This window comes from Bicyclus anynana, chromosome 21 (assembly GCF_947172395.1).
Source record: "Bicyclus anynana chromosome 21, ilBicAnyn1.1, whole genome shotgun sequence".
Classification (NCBI taxonomy): domain Eukaryota; kingdom Metazoa; phylum Arthropoda; class Insecta; order Lepidoptera; family Nymphalidae; genus Bicyclus; species Bicyclus anynana.
The window spans coordinates 4,100,026-4,116,285 of record NC_069103.1 but is presented as its reverse complement, the minus strand read 5'-3'; the positions used below and the strand labels follow the sequence as shown (position 1 = coordinate 4,116,285).

Here is a 16,260-nt window from a genome sequence, read left to right as displayed (position 1 = left end):
AACTGTAGGAATATCACAATCGATCCCAATAATTTATTCACATGTCAATAACTCTGGTGGTAGGTGGATAGATGGCTAAATCAAGGTAGATATATAGGTAAATAGATACAAAAGAATCAAAAGTTGCGTGGGTTAGAACGAAGGTTCGACAAAGAGATTAGGACCTTAGATAATATTTTATTGTTGAATATACCCATAATATTATTGTAAGGTCAATTTTATCGTGTTTCTTTTATTAATAACCTCTAAGTAGAGATAACATTGTACAAAATGATTTTCCCTTAGACAATGTAAAGATAAAACAATGTACATTGCATACTGAGTCATCATTTTTTATGAGAATCTCAGAATGTCGACCCGTCATGTTTCCTCGACAAATATTGGAGATAGGACATCTCGATGACAGACTATAACTTAAATCATCATGTTCTTATAATGTATCTTTTCAACTACAGTCCTTTTATTGCTATTACTGATATGATATACATACAATGTGTTTGTATTGTACTAGCATATGCCTGCGACTTCGACCGCGTCTGGAATTCAAATACTCGGTAAGTAGCTTTCTGTTGGTAACAGAATTTTCAAAATCGGATCAGTAGATCCAGAGAATACTTGAAAATTCTTTTATCAATAGAAAGCCACGTTATTTGTGAGTGTTATATGCTATATTTTATTGCCGTATTTCTACGGGAACGGGAACTACGCAGCTGAAATGGCTAGGTTCTGCAAGTCTAATATAAGGCAAGGCTTTTGACGGCCTCTGAAGGAGGTCCTGGGTTCGATCCCCGGCTGGGCCGATTGAAGTTTTCTTAATAGGTCCAGGACTGGCTGGTGGGGGGCTTCGGCCGTGGCTTATTACCACCTTACCGACAAAGACGTACCGCCAAGCGATTTAGCGTTCCGGTACTATTTCATGTAGAAACCGAAAGGGGTGTGGATTTCATCCTCTTCCTAACAAGTTAGTCCGCTTCCATCTTAGATTGCATCAGCACTTAACATCAGGTGAGATTGGAGATTGTAATCAAGGGCTAACTTGTAAAGAATAAAAAAAAGGCATACATAACAGAGTAGCAAGACACATCGAAAGTGAATACATATCGACATAGTGAGCAAGTAAGATACACGTAACGAAGCGGGTCTCCGCTTCCATCTTAGATTGCACGTGAGATTGTAATCAAGGGCTAACTTGACTTAATAAGCTAAAGAATAAAAAAAAGGCATACACAACAGAGTAGCAAGACACATCGAAAGTGAATACATATCGATATAGTGAGCCAGTAAGATACACGTAACGAAGCGGGTCAGAGCGTTTCATTCATGCAGTTTCCCGGCCCCCACCTACCGGCACAATCTGCTCCGGCGCACTCAATGGCCATATCATTCACGAGATTTAATGAACCGAGCTACTTGCGACATCGGAATTTATTCTGTCACACATCATTTCATGCTGTTTAATGCAAGCATGGGCCATGGGCAGATTTATTGTTACATACAATTGCTGTAATAGTATTTACTACCGAGGTAAAGTGAGCCTGTAAGTTTAATTTTTTCTTTATTTCTTTACAAGTAGCCTTGACTACAATCCCACCTGTAAGTGATAATCTAAGATGGAATCGGGCTAACCTTTTAGGAGGAGGATGAAATCCACACACCTTTCGGTTTCTACACGACTTCGTACCGGAACGGTAAATCGCTTGGCGGTACGTCTTTTTCGGTAGGCCACGGCCAAAGCCTCCCACCACTCAAAAAACCATGACCACCCTTAGAGCATTTCGTCAGGACCGGAATCTGAAACTCGCCGGTGCCTACATTGCACTATTCACGCAAAGCGTAGAATATTCCTTCTGTGTTTTCTACATTTTATGTTATTCTGTGGCATGATAAAATGCAATTTTCTAGTCAAGCGCATCTCAATTTAGTCCTCATGCTTGCATCAGGTATAATTGTATAATCAAGCGCGATCTATTTACCAATAAATAAGGGAAAAATAAACAGCCTTAAAGAGTATCTTCTCTCGTCTCCGCGTGTTTAAAATAGCTTTTGTAAAAATACACAAATAGCGTCGGAACGAGTTCCGTTGACTAAGGTCATGTTGACATTATCGAAAGCCAGCTCAAACAAAGAAAGATCGGTCCACCATGTTTACAACATGTATATTTCCTTGAGTAAATTTCGCGAGATTTCCTCGAAGGCTATCGTTAATGTAAAAACCTTTAACAGAAACAGCTAACAAAAAAAAATAGATAAACAGAAAACAGCATGTAAACCTTACCAACAGAGTTATAGGCTAATAATTATGGCCTAATCCTAAAACAAAGAAATATACATTAAGAATAGCAAATACTTATTAGTTAATTGCTTTATTTTGCTATTCAACGCAAAAGCTCAACGAATTCAAGAAACAATTCATCCCGCAAAAAAGCTCCTCGAAGTTTGACGATTTTCTGTGTTAAAATAAACCTATAGTGAAGCAATACTATAATCTCCTGGACGTGAGTTTTTATGACTCACGATTTCGGGGGCGCCCGGGCTGATACACTCGGGCCAAAACTCCATTCCAGAAACTCAGAGAAGACGCACTTGAAGAGAGTGGTTCCGCCCATCCCTTCTGCTTTTGTCTTCGGGCCCCATCAGGCAATGTTTGTACGCTGCTGAGGTTCCATTAAGGAGCCTACGGCACTTCCACATTCAGAAAGAATAAAAAAAACAAAATGACAATATTTTTTATTTTATTATAGACAAATGAGGTGCTACATTACTTTTGGTAGTTACACGATATTCATTATTTTATTTTACCTCTTTCTTCCGTCTATTTCAACAAAGTGTAAATGAAATTGGCAATTAGTGTTGACGTTTTTGCATTATGTTTTATGGTTTCCTTACGTCTTGGAAGAAAGTACCGTATTAGCATGTTGGATTAAAACGTACGACTGGCGCCTAGTTCTTCCGGTCGTGAAATTTTTTGTTCCATTTTTTGGTCTCAGCAATCTAATAGTGAGAAGAATACTTTACAAGTACTTATGTCAATGTACAATTTTTGTTTTTTTTTTAAGTATCAGGAAAAACCATTACTATAGATACTATACTACATAGTGGGTTTAAAAACCTTGAAAAACTATTATGCTTTTATATTTATCTAAAGAACAGTTTATCAATAATAACACAGGCTTTTATATACTTCAGCCAAAGAATTGTAAGATCAACAGTTAAGTCGTAAAATCATCACCATCATCATCTCCTTTCCCTTATCCCATTTAAGTGGAATCGGAAAAATATGTCAATATTTCCCACTCGTCTATTACTCGACAACTCATTTGCGCAGAAGTCCTCTTTCACACACTCCAACCATCTCTTCTTTGGGCTTCCTCTCCTCTTATGTCCTACCACTTGCACATTTAACATTTTTCTGATAATATGACTTTCCTCTCTACGCAATACATGTCCATACCAAGCTATACTAACTATACTAACCTTCTACTCCTCACTATTTCTGTCAGTTAAGTCGTGAAATATATTTATCAATTATAAGATTTTAATATATCTGCGCAAACCCCATTCCTGTAGAATGTTGGTATAAAAAGTATATGTGGTATACCAGACCGAAAGTTCTACCGTTAAGTAGAGATTGAGTAAAAACATCCATAAAATAGTTCTAAAATTTTCTTAATTTTAAAAATTCTTTCAGATTTTGTAGAACTTTCAATTGTCATCAACCCACATTCGGATCACTGCTGAGCTCGAGTCTCCTCTCAGAATGAGAGGGGTAAGGCCAATAGTCCACCACGCTGGCCCAATTGGCAGACTTTACACATACAGAGGATTAAGAAAATTCTCTGGCATGCAGGTTTCCTCACGATGTTTTCCTTCACCGTTTGAAACATGTGACATTTAATTTCTTAAAATGCACACAACTGCAAAGTTGGAGGTGCTTGCCTCGGACCGGAATCGAACCCACACCCTCCAGAATCGGAGGCAGAGGTCATCCACTGGGCTATCACGAATCGGAGGCAGAAGTCATATCCACTGGGCTATCACGTTTCAATGGTGGTCATGGGAAATAGGGGTCTATTTTTAAGTATAAAACATATCTACTAAATAGTTGAAGATAAATTGAAACGATCCAGCTAATATAGTCCGATGGTAATTTTGCATTTATAAATATTCTCACGCTGCTGCCCTAACACGGCATGTCAACAGCCGAATCGCAAACTTGATATCGCTTCTTATTTCACGGGACCTGTCTGATCACGTGCACAATCGACTGGCTCACATCGACCTCTCATTCAATTCGTAAACTCATTAAAGGCTATATAAGTTGTAAGGTTCTGACCACGTAAAATAGGGTTGCCATCAACTTTATTTATATAAAAGTAAATAATCTTTTTAAGATAAAAATGTTATTTTAACACAAAATTACTTAACTGATTTTCATGAAAATGAAATGGGACCGATCTGGAAGTATAAGCTTTCAAACAAAAAAGAATTTTCAAAATTGGTTTATAAATGACGAAGGTATATGAGGTAACAAACATTAAAAAAAAAGAAAATACGCGTCAAATTGAGAACCTCCCTCTTTTTTTAAGTCGGTTAAAAAAAGAGTATACTTATTATTCATACAAATATTCATCACAGGACATGTTTGTTTTAGTATCTTGCCTATGCCTGATGGTATGAATGGTTTGGTATGGTACCAGTAATAACCAACAGCACCAACATCTCTCCTAAATGAAGGATTTCGATTTTTAATCCCAAGGCATTGCTCCACGGATTGGCAGACATATGACATTATTTGACTCGTTACTATCGCGATGTGATGTGACTATAAATATATAGTGACTTTCCTTGACGTGCTCTCTGAGGCCCGGGGGTGCAACAGTACCAACTTCTCAAACTCGCCTGCTACTCACAATTTCATAGAAGAAAGAAAAACTCATAGAGCAACGAAGATAGAATAGTGAAGAGCTTTAGTCATACTAGGTGTTCAGTAATTAGTTTACGATGAAGCGATGAAGTTGTTCGGCATGACAGCCCTAGTATGTGGAGCTCGCTCAAGGCTGGTGATGCTGTGGATCGCGCGACGAAGCGACGAGGCGACGGTCGTCGGTCGCGCGAGCGAACAGTCGCGCGGTGACGCGACAAGCGAGAGGCTTCCGTTCCCGCGCACGACGCCGTGGGAACCGCTTTATTTTCGTATTTAAATACGACCCTCATTAAACTGGTTTGGCTCAAAATTCGCTGCCTTCTTTCGACGCCTTTTACTCAACTTTTTATGGTTCCGTTCGACATTTTACTGTTCGAGATTCAAGTCTAGACTGAAGGAATAATGCCGAGCGATTGTATTGCGCAGAATAGGACCGCGGCTCTTTTCATTTTCTAAAGCATTCGTAATCACATACAACTGATGAATATTTTTATGGTGTGACTACCCACAGTCCTACACAATTCGTTTATTTAACGAAATGAACAAAACGGCACAGCCAATCGTGGCTATTACATTAGGTACTATTTAGTATTAGCGGACGCCCGCGACTTCATCCACGTGGAATTCAGTTTTTCACAAATCCCGCGTGAACCATGTATTTTTCCGGGATGAAAAGTAGCCTATGTGTTCATCATTCAATCCATGGTTCCTAAGAGATTTGCAAAAAACTGAATTTTGAAAATTCGGAAATTCCAATTCTTACTTAATTATAATTAACCGACTTCCAAAGAGGAGGAGGTTCTACGTTCGGCTGTATGTATAGTTTTTTTGCATTGCAATGTTTAATTATAAAAACATAACTGCTTTAATTATAAAAATTGATCTATACTAATATTATAAAGCTGAAGAGTTTGTTTTTTTTGCTTGAACGCGCTAATCTCAGGAACTACAGGTCCGATATGAAAAATCCTTTCAGTGTTAGATAGTCCTTTTATCGAGGAAGGCTATAGGCTATATATTACCCTCACATTCCTACGGGAACGGGAACCACGCGGGTGAAACCGCGCGGCGTCAGCTAGTGAAAACATACATCGGTCATCAGTCTTAAGGACCTAACACAACACATCCGAAAAACCAGTAGCCATTCATTTTTGTAACTCATAAGTTACCTCTGTGATAACTACATAAACTTGTTTATTATATAGACAGTAAACTACTAATTAATATATTTTTTTCAAACTAAAAGCAATACTATTAATTTGTTCTGAGATACTATTAATTTGATACTAGGAAACTGGTTCTATGGTAAATTTTTATAATATGCTTGTATTTATATGACCTCCTAAGTAGAGTTTATTCCCGGGAGTTCTCGAGCCGAGAATTCCCGGGAAATCTTTGGGCTTTGATCCCGGGAAATTAAGCTCGAGAAAATTCGAGAATTCGAGAAATGATACATAAACAAAAAAATCTACTTAAAACTTTTAAACAAATGTAGGTAGTTTTTAGTAGTAGTTTTTTTGTTTATATATAGTATAGTATACTATATATAAACAAAAAAATCTACTTAAAACTTTTAAACAAATGTAGGTAGCTTTTATAAAACAAAACAAAAAATAAACAAAAATCTCAATATGAAAGACAACGTTATCGTTAACTTGACTTATATTAGAATTAAATTGAAAAATAAAGTGAAGCTAACTTTAAAGTTTTATAATTGTTTTGATACTTTTATTTGAAAGAAAGTCGCTGAATTTGATGATCAATCATATTATTGAAACCGAATAATTATGAGAAAATGTACGTTAATGTAAATTTCTCGACAACCCGAGAATACCCGAGAAATTAGCCTCGAGAATTCTCGAGACCCGAGAAATTGAAAAGCTCGAGAAATCATGAACCCTACTCCTAAGTGTTAAAGTTATGTTATTAAACTTCTTTAAAATATATTTAACTACTAGCTTACCCTGCAACTACTAATGTGTTCTGCCATTTCTTTTATATACTGAATATACATAAAGAAAAATTAAAATCTGTCGAGCAACCGTCTACAACTACAAACACCACACAAGATATTTCTTACAGTACATATTGTATATTACTAGATATACTCGTCGTTATCAACCCATATTCGGCTCACTGCTGAGCTCGAGTCTCCTCTCTGAATGAGAGGGATTAGGCCAATAAGTCCACCATATGTTTTCTGTGACCACGCTGGCCCAATGCGGATTGGCAAACTTCACACACGCAGAGAATTAAGAAAATTCTCTAGTATGTAGGTTTTCTCACGATGTTTTCCTTCTCCGTTTTTTTAAGACACATGATTGATATTTAATTTCTTAAAATGTACACTATTGAAATGTTGGAGGTGCATGCCCCGGATTGGATACGAACCCACACCCTCCGGAATCGGAGGCAGAGGTCATATCCACTGGGCTATTACGGTTTTTAGATATACTCACTGCACAATAATTCATAATGTTCTAGTAAAAGCTTCAAAAAAACGTTGCACGCTTAGGAAGCTTACGAACTTAAATTATACGCTAACAAATTCGGGAGCTTACGGATGTGGCCATAACAACACAAAGTTTATTATTAATATAAATTGATGCGACAGTAATAAAATTATCGAAACATTTTAAACAATTTAAAAAAGTTCCAGATACCGATCTATTATCATATTAATTGTTGCGTTAATGTGAAAGGGTGGGTTATGCCTTCAAATGGCCTCAGTTTCCCCACGGTGTCGACTTACACCGGATGCTAGGTATCCCTGCCGAGCATACCACCTCCGATACCCTGCCACCCGATATTCAATCAAAGCACCTACACAATAGAATCCATATTCCCTTATTGGTAAGAATGAAAATGTTCAAATATGTATCTTCTACCAACGTTGTTTTAACTATCACTCAATATTTTGGATTGATAATTGAATTTCAGTGTTATGAGTAGGTTTTAAGGTTTAGTTTTCATTGTGAAGATCTCCAAAATGGGATACCGGAAGAACATATTGTATCGACTTCGCTACCTGGTGATAATGTTCATTGTGAACAGTGGACACGGACAATTATACATGGGACATGAAATAAGACACATTCCAGAAATCATTTGACCAGATTTATCAATGAAGCGATAAAACGTTTTTGTATTTTGTTGTATTACTCTTCACTAAAGATTCATATCATAGACAAGTTTTTGTTTCTATTTTAATGAATAAGGCATTAGAAATGCAGAAAATGATATCTATACCTATAGCTTAACATTAGTTTGTAAGGTTTAAACTCGTGAAAGGTTTGATAGATAAAAAAAAATATTGAGTTTACTCAAAGTAGAGTGGCTTAAAGAAAAGAATTAGGATAATCCCCAAGATCTCTATAACCACGATATATTTTCTATGGGAATCGTCGCCCAGAATTAGGTTACAGATTAATGATACATCTACGAAAAATAAGCCTATTTTAAATATATTCATAACATATATATGTAAAAGAATGTATATTCATGACATCATTCCTCTTCTCAAGTCATTTTTCATAGTATTATTCATACCTTTTAGCCACAACTAATATTCCTCTAAGGAAATTATTCTTGACAATCTCATACTTCAAACGTGATCTAACATCCACTTAAAATCATATTCCTATACACAATTTTTCATGCGCAAGCGCACCGAACGCATACGCAAATGCAGACCATTAATAAATTACAAAAACACACATACACACTTATGATTTTTAAGTCGTCGCATTGAGATACCTTGCATATGTGTAAACTTCCTCCAACCTTACAGATATACAGGATGTTATACGCTTTTAAGAAAATTGTTACAACTACACACCTTATTTGATAGATCTGCACCTTTCATGGTGTAAAAAGAATATTCCTTTTTACTCGTATATCCACTATTCACATAGCGTGCTTGAATATTTTAAGCAGATTGTGTGATAATGTTTTATTTTAATTAAGCCAATTTCCTCAGCTGGGATGGTTTTGTGAAACTGGCAAAGTGTTTATCTTGGTCCTATTCCTATGAAAATTATTATATTTATTGGTACGAAGTTCTTTTACGCGGCTTATACGATAGACTGAACTGGCAGAAATCGTCACGTAACGAAAAAGCTTCAAAATACTAGGGTAGTAGAGAATATTAGAAGACTGTGACGTAGACAGCGTATTCTGCCTATATAGAATAATTTATACACTCAACACATTGTTTTTTTAAAATTTTTACTAATATGTGAAAATACACAATGTCCTTCTAGTGGCCTTAGAGTAACTCTAAGCTAGTAAGGTTAACAAAACCACAAAGTATTGTCTTTTTGTTAATGTTAATTGTCAGTTTAATTTTCGATATGTAATAATATGCATATTGTATATCTTGTAATTTGCTATTTTATATTTAAATTTGATTATAAAGAACTTATAGTCGGACTATACAGGAGTTCCCCGACATTTTTCCTTATTTATTTTAATTATATCACTTTGGTATTGATTAAGTAAAACACCCGCTATATTGGCACCTATGTGTGTGTAAGGGCGAGCGCGGGTGTGAGGAGGCATTGTCAGGGGGCGGGGGGTAGGAGATACTTCCCGCGTAGCACCTGGCGCGCAGAGGTTACATGCTTCGACGGGATCCCATTGATTTGTGGCGAGAGGCAGTTTTCTTAACGCTCCATACATCTTTGTTCATTTCAATTCCATAAAATTACTTGCGAGATTTTAAGCTAATATTAAAGAGGTAAGCTGAGGGTAAATTATTAGTTTATTTGATTGTTACGATGTAACTCAATGGATGTTTAAAAAACCTTTTTACTATTAGTAAGCTATATCTTCACCGGCTAACATAGGCTATATTTTATTTACATATTTCCACGGGAACGGATTACGGGTAAAACTGCGGGGCGTCTGCTAGTATAAAATAATATAAGCCATGTTTGATCTAATACACCCAATATTTCTTAGGTTACGTACCTAATACTTGGAAAAGTCTCTTTAAGGCATCGTGCTTAAAAACGCCAAGCAGCGTTTCAGTGTTGCAGTCTGAAGATAGTCGTCAAACTGACGTTGGGAACGCTTGTTATAATAATAACAGGCACATGAAGCTTACCATTTATGGTTCAATGTAAAACAAAGGGCGTGTTCCTTGTTTATAGGCGACTAGTAGCAGACGCCCCACAGTTTCACCCGCGTAGTTCCCGTTCCCGTTGGAATACGGAGATAAAATATAGCCTATGACACTCACAAATAACGTGGCTTAATTAGTAAAAGGATTTTTGAAGTCGATTTAGAAGATCCACAGATCCGTTACAACCTATTTACCTGTTTATAACATGTTTTCCACTTTACCGAATAAAGGTAAGCTTTTCGTTTCACTGCAATGTTGAGGCTTCCTTTCCGATATGAGTGAAGGATATTTAGCACATCAGCGTGGCTTTTTTATATTAAAGCTTAGCCCTTGACTACAATCTCACCTGATGGTGATGATGCAATGATGATGAAGCGGGCTAACTAGTTAAGAGCCACGGCCGAAGTCTCCCACCAGCCAGACCTAGATTAATTAAGAAAAACTCAAGCAGCCCAACCAGGGCAACGTTGACACTTATGTGTTGTGACATGTCGTGATGGCTTTTGATGTGCCGCATATAAAATGTATGATACCGATTCTGTTCTGATGCGTCACGACACGACACGTCAGACAAATACAAATCCGGCTTTACTCAGTAAGAATAACTTAGATTGTCTTGTCTATATTTGCGACAATTGCCAATGTTTAGGCATTCTAAACATGTAATTTTAGGAAAACATTGAGACAATGTGATGTTGACCCAATCGAAGTATTCAAGCGTCGATGATGACAATACAGTCCACATCCTCTATTTGTCTTGGCGAAAGCCGATTGTTGCGTTACTGCCCATTTGTTTGGACGAAACTTTTCAAAGCAGGCCGCTCTGTTGTGCAACTGACACAAAGGAGTTTGAATTATTCGCAGTTTCGATATTAGGTAAACGCGATCACTGAATTGCGATACTTTTTTGACTTGAATAGCTTATCAGCCGATAGACGTCCAGTGCTGGACATAGGCCTCTTGCATGGGCCTCCAAGCTTGACTTGAATACGTCTGTTTGCTTCCATAGTGGGAGAAAATTGTATAAGGGTAACCTTGTGGACTACGGAATCCTAAAAACGGAGGTCATAGTTCGGTGTTGTAACTACATCATCATCACCATTATCAACCCATATTCGGCTCACTGCTGAGCTCGTGCCTCCACTCAGAATGATTGGCCGACTTTATACACGCAGAGAATAAGAAAATTAACTGATATGCAAGTTTCCTCACAATGTTCACCGTTTGAGACACGGGATTTTTGATTTCTTAAAATGCACACGACTCAAAAGTTGCAGGTACATGCCCCGGACTGGATCCGAACCTACACCTTCCGGGATCGGAGGTAGAGGTAATATCCACTGGACAATCTCGGCTCTATAACTACAAAAGTACGTGTATATCTATAATCTCATAATGGGTTGACCGCGGTCCTTTTAAGTTTTGACTTTAATCATCAATTATCACATGACATAACTTGTCCTTTCAAAAGTGCTGGTAAACTAAGCCTAATTGAATGCTTAAGAACAAATAAACTTAGATAGTGATAGCTAACTAATCACCCAAACCCGTCAACACGTATTTTACCAACGTGGTGTATCTAAAGTAAAAACGCCAAATCCCCTCTCCTGTTTTAAAGGTAACTGTACTGGACCTGTAATAGAGTAATAATCACGACGATGAAAAAAAAACAAATAATGTTCGAAAAGCGCAAACTCCTTTTACCTCACAGGTGAAAAAATCCCGACCGTGGCCCATTGAAGATGTGATGTTTACCCTACTCTGTCCACGTGCGGGGAGTCAAACATTGACACGGGCCGTTTGGTCCGCGCCCATAGATAACAATGCCCTTACGAACCGAGCCGCGCCTTGGCTACGTTAAAAAGAACATTTCAATGTTCTTTGTTACGATTTTGAATTTAGAAAACTTTGGCGTTGGAATATCTTCACTGCCCAAGAGTGTAGACATACAGTAGTTTTTAATTGTACCCATAATCGAAAGGAAATCGGGATTTCGATGAAATCGGTGTCTAATTTATTTGGACGATTTTGTTGGAGAAGATGTGCGTCTCATATATAACTATAAGAATCTATTACTTTAGGTAGGTACTCTGCGATTTAATCGGCCAACTTGCAATCGTTTACTGCATTATAGAGGCTCATGAGAAGCTCATGAGAAGAACATGCATCTATACTAATATAATAAAGCTGAAGAGTTTGTTTGTTTGTTTGATTGAACGCGCTAATCTCAGGAACTACTGGTCCGATTTGAAAAATTCTTTCTGTGTTAGATAGCCCATTTATCGAGGAAGGCTATAGGCTATATAATATCCCCATATTCCTACGGGAACGGGAACCACGCGGGTAAAACTGCGCGGCGTCAGCTAGTATTTTATAAGGACTAAGAAATGTTAGTGTTCTTAGTTCCTAATCAATTTTAAATTTAGCCAGACCAAAACTGATCCAATTTAGAAAATATAAAATCCTAAACAGAATCAAACCCAGGACAATCAAATCAACAATACCAACTGGGCCAGACAAGTCGTCAAAGCTGCTCATACATTAGTGTAATATAGTTGCACACAGCGGTATCTGAATTAGCAAATCCATCGAAGCCATTCACAATATGGTGAATATTAATATTCCGCGGATTGCACAACTCTCGGGCCCCCGGCCTCGGCGCCATTCATGAATCTTAAACACGTTTCTTTATGTTTCCTCTGAGCTTGCCTAAGATGCTTTATTGTTTCCCCTGTTTATTTTTTTTTTAAATCAGGTAAATTACCTACAGGTAGGTGCACACTACTGACTACGTCACCTTGTGTCACTTGCGGCAGCCAGCCATTAATAGGTTTAAACCTATAAAACTAAAGATTTTCAGCTTTCTAATTTTATACAACTAGGATTGCAGTGGAAAAAATTATGGTTCGTTTTCTATTAATTTATTATAAATTTATAGGTTTATGTTTTAGTGGTATATTATCTGGTAGTAGGAAAAAATGCATAGGACGAGACCTGATGATTTTATGAAAGAAAGGAAGGAAGCCAAAAAGGAAAACCAAAGGTATGCTATCTCTATAATAAATACGTTAGCCATAGCAAATTAGGTATAAAGTTTGGACAGTGGTAGCTTGTGACCGATGGTAACAACTTGCAAGGGTGCGAATTCTCAAAAGGTTGTTTTATATCTTCTACGAGTATTTTCATAAAAAAATCATGTATCGAGTCGCCAGACCCTTAACTTCGTGATAACCAAAACAATAAAAAAATCGATCTTAAATGATGTTTTTTAAGGGTTGCCGCGAACCTAAGTAACTGAGGGACATGATATCACAAATAATGCCGAGAAAAATAATTCCAACCACCATCATCCACCATCCAAAACCACCATAGCCTGCAACGGCTGCAACCTGCACTTTCAGCCTTATTAAAATGAGATAATTTAGGCTAATTGAGGCTAGTGTTCTATACACATTAATCTATGCTGACTCAGCTAATCCTAATGCAGATAAAGTCCATTACTTCTGGGTATATTATCCTCACATCGTTTTAATAAGCATAATTGACAATAGTCAACAGTGGTTCTCTAGATTCTTTTTTTTATTTACTAAAATACTTGTACTGAGCTTTTAGAAAAGCTTACACACTTTGAAAGGATTGCAAACTCTCATCTTAAACACCAAGAGCTTTGCAAAAAAGAAAATGTTACCTGAACCGCAAGTGGTTTTGTTTGAGAAGTTTTGGCCAATTTTTTAACAAAATACTACTCAATATTTAAAAGCTTCAAAAGTGCAGCTAGGATCACAAAAACCTATGAATGAAGTTCGACGTATACCTTTTGTGATGGGACAAAAAATTTGAGGCCCTTAGAAATACTCCCGATCCAATATTTACTACGGCACCTCCCGTCCCTTTCACTTCCTCTACAACCTGTAGCGAAGCGAGACTGCGTTACGTAAACGCACACGCGAGAACAGGACGGCGCATTCATTCATAACCGAGTCCGCCATCCGGTCTGCGTCTGATCGATCACTTCATCTCATTCTAACGCGTCGGCTCTCGTCGAGTGCGAGCAGGTGGCACCGGATGCATAGCGCCGCACTGTAGCTTCAATCGGAAGCTGCTCAAAAAAAGCTTGCACTCTTTCGCGTTAGAAATATTAATGCAAGTCTCCAGTCGCGACGAAGCGATGCGACATCGACCTGTGCAATTAATGCAAATCGAGCACCGCTTAATGAGGGGCCAGGCGCAATTGGTGATTTTCGTAAGCTCGCAGGGAGTGAGCGAGCTTCGCCCCTCCGCCGGCGCCCATTCACGGCGAGTAGTCACGCGTCGACCGCAGAAGCGTCCGCGCGCGCCCTCACAGCCGCTGAAAACTGATGCCGAATTCGAAATGACCGGTCCCGACCACGACCGCTCGCGATCCATCTGTGCTCACAGAGTGTTTGCCCAGTGATTTCTTTTATTGGTGCTTTTAAGTGAGTGACGCTGAGAATGCACGAGAACCCGCGCTGGACATTTACAATGGCCCAAATTACATTAAATGGGTAATTGATGTACGTCATTGGATAATGGATTCTCATATACATACAGCGTGTGTCCTTTTAATATGCGTGGGTGGTGAATTTTGCACTCGACTCCCGACTCCCAAAGTCCCGACTCTTTGTTTGATACCATTTAAATTTTAACAATGCATTACACGAGACGCATACGGAATCGCACCAAACACTCGTTCGTTAATTTAACATTTATATCTACTTTAATTGGCATTTTAATGTATTGTTTTAAATTTATGCCCAACGATATCGCTGCTTCTGCGACTTAGGAAACCGCGATAAACGCATTGTGGAAATACCAACAATTGAAAAGCCGATAATACATTGACACATAGGTACACATATATTTTCACAACTTTAAATCACCATAATCGATTCAGTACCTAAATAGATCATAATCCAATCAGATAATACCTGTTTATAGATGTAAACTTAGCAAAAAAAAAAAATTCGTCGTAGTCTAAGCCATGTGTACTATTTAGTTGAAGTACTCGGTTAGTCAGAATTCCTTGAGACGAGCAGGTACTTGCGACAGGTAAGCGTTATCACCGCCGCTCGCCAACGACCGTGGGAATGAAAAAAGCGTGTTAAACAATAGCTGCAGATAAGACTCGTCAGACCCCATTTAGGGTGCCTTCCAGTAATTGTGACTGTGTTTTCACTAAATGCGTTTCGTAGCAACACGGCAACGCCGAGTAAATGTTGCACAAACAATAAGTTAACGTATATATCAATTATCTTTTCCTAGTTACACATTCATGCATTGTTTTTTTTAATAATGGAATACAAATGGATCACCTGATGGTAAGTGGAATACTACTATAAAAAAACAACACTTAACAGGGCAAGCAAGCAACGCATCGTAACAAAATAGCTCTCTGTGTTTTGCCATCTAAGGCGTAGATGTTCAGCCTCATTTACCTGTAGTTACTTGCAACCATGCCCTTGAAGCCGGAACACAGCATTGCTCCTTGGTGGTAGTACATCCCCGGGCGAACTACATGTGACGTTTCGCTTTATAGATATGACACAAGCGTCGTGTATTTGAAGTGTAGTGTAGTAGCAGAGCGAGTTTTTCAAGTGATTACTTCTTATGGGAGAGTAAACTGCTTTGTAACGTAACGCGTTACGGCGCTATTCTATCTGGTTTTCCTTTCTCTCGCACATATGGCCGCAGGTTTAAGTTATCACTTCTGTCAAGCGTCCCAAGACGCACACGTTTGTTGTTTTGTGACAAAGCACGTCCTGAGAAGCATTACTGCCATGCTTTTTTATGCCAAACAGTATTGCTGTGTTCCGTTGTCGGTGTAATTACAGGTAGGTACATGCTTAATACCTACGCCTCAGGTTGATGGATATAGAGCGACAAATTGTGGGATGAATTCCTTGTATGCCTTGCCTTGTTAATAGTTGCTCTATGTTTACAGGCAAGATATTTCCACTTACTATGGGCCATCTGCTAGGACTGTCAATAAACACTGTAAAAAAAATTGTACTAAATCGAAATCGATCGAAGGTGTAGATAAATCACCAGAACTTCCTGCAAGTAAAGCCGAAGACAACAGCTAGTACATAATAATATTATCAAGTAACAAGGATGTTATAAAAAGGTACCTAGTACCTTCCTCTACAAAACCCAAATCGCGAAGACAGGTGTACCCAGTTTATTTTGATAT

The 16,260-nt window shown here is 38.1% G+C and overlaps 1 protein-coding gene across 2 annotated transcripts in view; it reads left to right on the top strand.

Moving 5' to 3' along the window:
- Positions 1 to 16,260, top strand: part of LOC112044315 (ETS-like protein pointed) — a 210,684-nt gene that overhangs the window by 96,772 nt on the left and 97,652 nt on the right. The window contains exon 1 of one of the 2 annotated variants that reach the window (XM_024080129.2): positions 14,349 to 14,584. The exons of the other annotated variant lie outside the window; for it this stretch is intronic. The gene's annotated coding sequence lies outside the window, so the exon portion shown is untranslated. Of the gene's footprint in view, positions 1 to 14,348; positions 14,585 to 16,260 lie in introns of those variants that run through there. 2 annotated transcript variants of the gene reach the window in all.